Here is an 8,999-nt window from a genome sequence, read left to right as displayed (position 1 = left end):
GGAAGATGGTAGTTGCAACCTTAATACAACACTCCAATTGAAGGCGTTTGCAAGACTTTAGTATTGTCTCTATATAACAAGAGAAGATGGTGGTTGCAACCCTAATACAACACTCCAATTGAAGGCCTTTATAGGAAACTAGTAGTTGATGTGATTATTACAATACAAGTAATAAATCCTAGTTGATACTCAATTCGGTTGCAAGTGTACAACCTTGTCAAGTAGTACTTAAGGATCGTCTCCACAGGGACAAGTTGGAATATCAACTCTAACCTAACAATTCAATTTAGTAAAAGCGAAATAAAAAGGTTTTTATTTGTTCAAGTGGTTTGTTTTATAGTGATCAAATTGAATTAAACTAAAGTCTTAAGGCGAAATTTGGTTTTTAACAAGAATGAGAAATTAGGGTTTCTTAGGGTCCTTATCCACCAATGTCATGATTAATTGGTTTATTAAATTTGTTCTTATAATTATGAAGGCACAGTTGGATGTTATAGTTACAAAGTGATATCTCTATATTAATACCATCTTTAAATTAGAATAAACGTCACCTCTCGGTACTTGGCTACACTAATCTAAAGTCATTAAGTTCTTTACTGTCCTAATTGATATAGAAAGCTATTCTTCACCTCTCGGTACTTGGTACAATTTTCTAACCTATTGGGTAAATCCCGTATAAGACAAGCGTCGCCTCTCGGTACTTAGCCTATCAAATACCCTATTCTTTATGGTCGGGACTTAATATTCAATCTCTCAATTGCAAATACCAAATCCTAGGGTTTCATGCGATTTCGATTAAGTCTTCACAATCAATTAAAATAAAGAATAGATCATAACAAAGAACAACAACATATAAAATAAAACCAACTAAATCATAACAAAAGTTTCAAGTACAGCCCTAATCAACCCTAGAAAAGCCCTTAGCCAGTCATGGCTAAGACACAAATGAAATTAAAAGAGTAAAAGAGTTTCAAAGGAAAGAAAATAATAAAACCGATTGATCAATGGTGTTCTCTCCTTCCTTCTTCTCTCTTCCTTGCTTTTCCTTGTTCAAAACCAGAAATTCTCTAAAAAAAACGTATTTAATATGTTCTACAGGTCCCCTTTTATACCTCTCTCTAAAACCTAGAAATAACTTACTAAAAACAGCAAATTCGGGCTCTGAACCGACCTATTTGCGGGACAAAAACTTGATGTGTTTATTACAATACAAGTAATAAATCCTAGTTGATACTCAATTCGATTGCAAGTGTACAACCTTGTCAAGTAGTACTTAGGGATCGTCTCCACAGGGACAAGTTGGAATATCAACTCTAACCTACCAATTCAATTTAGTAAAAGCGAAATAAAAAGGTTTTTATTTGTTCAAGTGGTTTGTTTTATAGTGATCAAATTGAATTAAACTAAAGTCTTAAGGCGAAATTTGGTTTTTAACAAGAATGAGAAATTAGGGTTTCTTAGGGTCCTTATCCACCAATGTCATGATTAATTGGTTTATTAAATTTGTTCTTATAATTATGAAGGCACAGTTGGATGTTATAGGTACAAAGTGATATCTCTATATTAATACCATCTTTAAATTAGAATAAACGTCACCTCTCGGTACTTGGCTACACTAATCTAAAGTCATTAAGTTCTTTACTGTCCTAATTGATATAGAAAGCTATTCTTCACCTCTCGGTACTTGGTACAATTTTCTAACCTATTGGGTAAATCCCGTATAAGACAAGCGTCGCCTCTCGGTACTTAGCCTATCAAATACCCTATTCTTTATGGTCGGGACTTAATATTCAATCTCTCAATTGCAAATACCAAATCATAGGGTTTCATGCGATTTCGATTAAGTCTTCACAATCAATTAAAATAAAGAATAGATCATAACAAAGAACAACAACATATAAAATAAAACCAACTAAATCATAACAAAAGTTTCAAGTACAGCCCTAATCAACCCTAGAAAAGCCCTTAGCCAGTCATGGCTAAGACACAAATGAAATTAAAAGAGTAAAAGAGTTTCAAAGGAAAGAAAATAATAAAACCGATTGATCAATGGTGTTCTCTCCTTCCTTCTTCTCTCTTCCTTGCTTTTCCTTGTTCAAAACCAGAAATTCTCTAAAAAAAACGTATTTAATATGTTCTACAGGTCCCCTTTTATACCTCTCTCTAAAACCTAGAAATAACTTACTAAAAACAGCAAATTCGGGCTCTGAACCGACCTATTTGCGGGACAAAAACTTGATGTGTTTATTACAATACAAGTAATAAATCCTAGTTGATACTCAATTCGATTGCAAGTGTACAACCTTGTCAAGTAGTACTTAGGGATCGTCTCCACAGGGACAAGTTGGAATATCAACTCTAACCTAACAATTCAATTTAGTAAAAGCGAAATAAAAAGGTTTTTATTTGTTCAAGTGGTTTGTTTTATAGTGATCAAATTGAATTAAACTAAAGTCTTAAGGCAAAATTTGGTTTTTAACAAGAATGAGAAATTAGGGTTTCTTAGGGTCCTTATCCACCAATGTCATGATTAATTGGTTTATTAAATTTGTTCTTATAATTATGAAGGCACAGTTGGATGTTATAGGTACAAAGTGATATCTCTATATTAATACCATCTTTAAATTAGAATAAACGTCACCTCTCGGTACTTGGCTACACTAATCTAAAGTCATTAAGTTCTTTACTGTCCTAATTGATATAGAAAGCTATTATTCACCTCTCGGTACTTGGTACAATTTTCTAACCTATTGGGTAAACCCCGTATAAGACAAGCGTCGCCTCTCGGTACTTAGCCTATCAAATACCCTATTCTTTATGGTCGGGACTTAATATTCAATCTCTCAATTGCAAATACCAAATCCTAGGGTTTCATGCGATTTCGATTAAGTCTTCACAATCAATTAAAATAAAGAATAGATCATAACAAAGAACAACAACATATAAAATAAAACCAACTAAATCATTACAAAAGTTTCAAGTACAGAATCAACCCTAGAAAAGCCCTTAGTCAGTCATGGCTAAGACACAAATGAAATTAAAAGAGTAAAAGAGTTCCAAAGGAAAGAAAATAATAAAACCGGTTGATCAATGGTGTTCTCTCCTTCCTTCTTCTCTCTTCCTTGCTTTTCCTTGTTCAAAACCAGAAATTCTCTCAAAAAAACGCACTTAATCTGTTCTACAGGCCCCCTTTTATACCTCTCTCTAAAACCTAGAAATAACTAACTAAAAATAGCAAATTCGGGCTCTAAACCGACCTATTTGGGGGCCGCAATGCATTCATTGCGGGCCGCAATGAGTGGAATCAGTTAACCAATGGTGTTCTCTCCTTCCTTCTTCTCTCTTCCTTGCTTTTCCTTGCTTTTCCTTGTTCAAAACCAGAAATTCTCTCAAAAAAACGCACTTAATCTGTTCTACAGGTCCCCTTTTATACCTCTCTCTAAAACCTAGAAATAACTAACTAAAAATAGCAAATTCAGACTCTAAACCGACCTATTTGGGGGCCGCAATGCATTCATTGCGGGCCGCAATGAGTGGAATCAGTTAACAGGCTGCGCAAAAGGAACTGGAGGGTTAATTGCGGGCCGCAATGAATATGGCTAGGGGCCGCAATTACTGTGCTGGAATGAAGATGCTCGGGGCTTGTTTGGTTGTGGGCCGCAATAGATCTCTTTCGGGCCGCAATGGATTCTGGCAGCTGCTCCAATCTTCGTGCTAACTCACCCGTTTTGCTTCGTTAAGCTCCAAACACTTGATTACCTGTAAAACAAACATAACTAGGGCAGTAACTTGAACTTTTGGACATTTCTAACCTAATTTAATCAGAACTTGGCTTAATTTACACACCTAACCCTAGGTTTCAATAGATATAATTTTGGCTTATCATCTTCTTAGAGTTTTATCATTTCTTTCTTCTTTCTATTTTGTTTTGTTTTCTCTTTATCTATGTTATTTTACATTTTTTTAGTTTCTAGGGTTATGATGTAGTCGAATACTCTATTTTATATACAACTTGTGAACCGTTGAGCCCTTACACACCAAGCAGGAAGTCAAACGGCCAACTCAAAGAGATGAGAACAAGGTCTCTTAGTTCAAGCTATCAAGAGAAACACTCAATAGATCACTCTAACCTAATCTAATTTGAGATTAGTGAAATATGTTTGAGGTTGTTTGAGGGATTTTGAAGTTTTAAGTTCTCACAACAATGGAGTAAGCTAAGCTCTCAGAAAATCGCTTTTTAGATGATTAGGGTCGGCTGAGTTGTATTGAGAAGAAAGCCCAATTACCTATTTATAGAGTCAGCCCAAAATTGAGCTAATTGGGCTAAAACGTTACAACGTTTTCAGAAAATGTTACAATGTTTTCCTTTTGCGATTTTTAGGTTTTCAAATTGACTGATAGCTCAGCTTAAATGTTCAAAAACGTTACAACGTTTATAAAACGTTACATAACGTTTTGTTCTGTAAAATCTTGATCAAAAACATATTATTTTGAAGAACAAATTTAATTAAAACGTTACAACGTTTTGTGAAAACGTTATAACGTTTTAGGACTCTTGTACAACTGAATTTCATAGTTCCTTAACATCTCTAAAACGTTACAACGATTGTGCAAAAACGTTATAACATTTTAGAGGATTTGTACAGCTGGATTTCGCAGTCCTTTAACATCCTAAAAACGTTACAACGTTTTTATAAAACGTTACAACGTTTTATGTTTTCCTCTAAGTTTGTTCAAGCTTTTACTTAGTGTTTTGACAGGAGGAAAACGTTATAACGTTTTACAAACGTTACATAACGTTTTGCTCTGTAAAAACAGCCTCAAACATGCTTTACTAATTATTAAATATTACAATTTACATTCTTGACGAATATCTTCATGATTTCTTCAGTCCAAGTATTCTACATTGCAATTTCAATTATTATTGAACCTACATAATCTCAAAGTAGAAGAAATCTTAAAATTCAATAATTGTATGTTTTTGCAAATTAGTCAAATAGACGTGAAAGATTATTGTACGAACAACAAATTGCAGATGTATGACTCATCAAAGTAATTACATACAATGTTTAAAAACCATCTAACTAAATTGGAAATTGTAAATGTTACATATTCAAGGATTATCTATTACGGGCTAAAAGTTACACACTTATACCTAGTCTGACTAGTTGTGATCGCATAAAAAGGTTAAAATAGAAAATTCATGCATACTTGACTAAAACTTGATTAAAAGTGTGATTCATCACCTTTCCTAATTTGTAGGTATATGTATGACTCAAAATACAATGCAACACAATATATTCGATAAACTATATTATTGCAAGATAGGTAACTCATGCACACTTGACTGCTTGAAAGTGTGATGTAATCACCTTTCCAAATTTAATAAGGATGTGCATGACTGTTGGGTTTCGGAGGTGCCCAAAACCGGTTTAGGCTTAAGCTGCGGAAAGACCGTAAAACAAAAAAATTTACTTCTAAATTAAGCCAAGGATTAAACGGGGTATGTCAGGAAACTTTTCAAGGCGGTCCACCTTCAGTATTCTTTTGGCATCAAACCCAATTTAATCATTTTTCATATCTACTCATTAATTGATTTCTAAAACTTTAGTCTACTTACCAATTAAATATATTAATATAACATTTATACCTTGTTTCTAAATTCCAATTGGAATGCAGATCGAGCAAGAAGAGCGACTCAAGGAATGACTCGTCTAGGAGCATCAGACGTCTGATGCCTCTATCGGTTATCTACCAGGACTAACCGAATAACGATTCATTTCTTTTGCCAGAAATACCATAAATCACATGATTTAGCACAAATACTATTCACCGGGAAAAGACGAAAACACGTAAACACAAACTTGCAGTTATTCAGATTCATTGATAAGTAAAATTGAAATACCTCAAAATTTAGGAAAACACTATTCATCGATCCCACAAATATACTTCTCAACAACCCGCAATATTATACGTCAATTACGTATAACTTTCTTTTCTCAACTGAAACACTATTTGGGAGAGAAACCGAGAAAGAGAGAAAATAGAAACTTGAATCGATCTGACACGAAACGATACGAAGTGAATTAGTGGTTTCTCTCTCTACACCCCATGCCTTTATATAGGCCATAGAGTCGGTTGCTTGACTACTAAAATACCCCATGAATAGTAAGGAGGTTATGAATAGTAAGGAGGTTCGAATGTGAGAAGACCAAAATGCCCTCGGTGGATAAGGATGATGACATGTCATGTGGATAAGGATGACATATGAAAAGACCAAAATGCCCTTGCCCCGAATTCAATTAACATTCATATAATTATTCTAAACAATTATATTTCTTGCGGTTGTTGTTTCAGTAACTTTTATACAACGTACCGAGTACGTTTATAAATTAACTTTTTGTTTTTGCTTTGCCATTTTTACATGACATTTATAATTTAATTATATCACATATAATTAATTGTAACCATCTTATTGTTAATCATAATTAATTTATAATTAATCAATAAGATTCTCCGAGTAGCTCCTATATAGTGTGACCCGATAGAATCTGTGTTATGTTGGTAAATAGAATTAAAATTGTTCTAACTTCTATAATCATATGAGGCACCTGGCAGAATGCACTATGACCATTCAATTACACAGATGATGCTGTACTATACAATACCACAATCCAGTAAACTATTTTACTCGTGTTAATTCATTGTCTCATAGCTATCAGATTAGTTTCAAGGTAAGTGTGTGTCATCCTTGCAAACTTAATCTTTTATTGATATTGAACAGATTATAAAATATGATTACTCTTGTAATCATACTGCTAGCAGATAATCCTTACTCTATCAAATGGCCCAGTGATACTATAACTCGTATAGAGATACGAGGGACTACTTTTGGTAAACCATCACTTCCTCAGCATAAGGTATGTATACCGAAGAGCTACTATTATAGCTACTTTTTACAGATAGCATTAGGTAACAATCACACATACACATATCTTAGTAGGAAATATGAATACCTCATACTATAGAACTTAACACTGAATGAAAACATTAATGACACGAACACAATTCTATTTAATGTTTCATTCGGGGTCTGTCACATATCATGTTCCTGGAACATGTATCTATGTGATTAAAATGACATCTCTTGTCAGTGGTTTGTAAAACATAACTATATTTTAATCCACATACTAACCTTGTAACGGTTAATTAGTGTTTCTGCTAATTACCTCGGTTAGAGACTTTTAAGAATATATATCATCTATATTATGGAGTTTCACAATTCCAGTCATGAACTCGAAATGATTCATAAATACAATAATACTTAAGGCAACAAAATGACATTTTATTAATCATTTAATTCATGAACAAAACATATATGATAACTTATCGTATTATTGACTTCTAAATTATTACAAACTAACAATGACTTAGGATAATATGCGACACATTATATTTGATACATTATACTATTGCTTGCAATATCGATGCTTAATGAGTTCAAAATTATCGAATTTTATGGGTTTGTAACCAAAAAGCTATCTAGTTACATCTAATTCAACAAGGTAGAGCTACTTACATTGTTTTATGCTTAATTCGTTATCTTTCACAAATATGTTGTGACAATGGTCACTTCAAAGTGATAACTTTGTTTTAATTTACAAACTCACAAGAAAATTCTCCTTATCTGATTTCACAATCAAATCTATGACATTAAATTATCTTGAAGTGTGAATTTTACATGCATGTCCAATTTTACATGCATACCCAATATGTCATTTTTCACATCTATTAGAATTGTTAACATGCATGTTGTCTATTGGATTCATTTTGAATGATGTGATTACTTATTTATTTTCCTCAATTTTTGAATTAAGAGTATATTTTGAATTATAATGTTTATTTTATTGAGAGGGATCACTCTTTTATTGTGTTATTATTCTCCCTTTCGTTGATTTTTAGAAGGGGGAGAAAGTACAAGAGACAGAAACATGACATTGGGCAAATTAAAAAATTTCAAGTTAAATATGTTTATGCACTTGCTTATGTGTATGTTTTGCAAATTGTCAAAAGGGGGAAATTGTTGATTGTATGCAATCTTCTAAAGTATATTGGAGGCTTGTTGATTTTCGAAGCATCTATCATGAGCGGACCAAATTAGATGGAACAAATTTAAACAAAATAAATCAGAGAGTTTCAATATGGTTCCGTCCAGGACGGATGTTATCCGTATAGTACACTTATCAAGTTGTGTGGGATAAATTGTAGTAACAGTTATGGACGGGCATAAACACTCAGTACAATTAATATCAATTTGAATTATTGCGGAAATCCTAACTTCATTATTCGTATAATCCATTGTAATGGATCATTTTCAATTAAAATGGATCTAACAAATATGAATTCCCCACTATATAAAGAGTTATCTCATTTCATATTTGCTGGAGAAGCCGCCTCCCACGTTTCAAAAAGCATTAATTTGCAACTCTTGAAAACTTCCATTGTTGAGTGTGCTTAAACTTCAATATCTTCTAAATACTCTCAAATCCACTCAACTTATATTTTAGGAGATAGTTTTGTGTCTATGATTTAGTTCTATAGCCTTCCCATCATAACTAGTGTGGCCTACTTGTAGAGCGCGAAGGGATACACTTGCTCGAGCGTTTCCGCTCACATATATTCATAGTTGTGTGACGATCCTCCACGTAGGACTCTCCAGTTGCGGCTTTTGGGTCCAACCTGTACATGAGTTAGGCTGTGACTTTCCACCATCATTGGGATCACATGTCACGAGTTGTATCTTCTCTTTGGGTAATAGGAAAAGGGTGCCGACGAGGTGGCTCTACTCCGGAGACATAGGTATTTTAAGCCGAACTCCGTTATCATCTTGCGTGTCAAATTTTTTTAAATTCTTATCTATTTACTTTACTTGTACGCGTCTGTTTTGATTTATTAGTTTAGAGGGCTGAACCAAAAAACATGAAAGAGTTTCTAAATCT

Source organism: Carex rostrata, chromosome 1, assembly GCF_964058835.1.
Source record: "Carex rostrata chromosome 1, lpCarRost1.2, whole genome shotgun sequence".
Lineage (NCBI taxonomy): Eukaryota > Viridiplantae > Streptophyta > Magnoliopsida > Poales > Cyperaceae > Carex > Carex rostrata.
Note: the sequence above shows the minus strand (reverse complement) of the source record.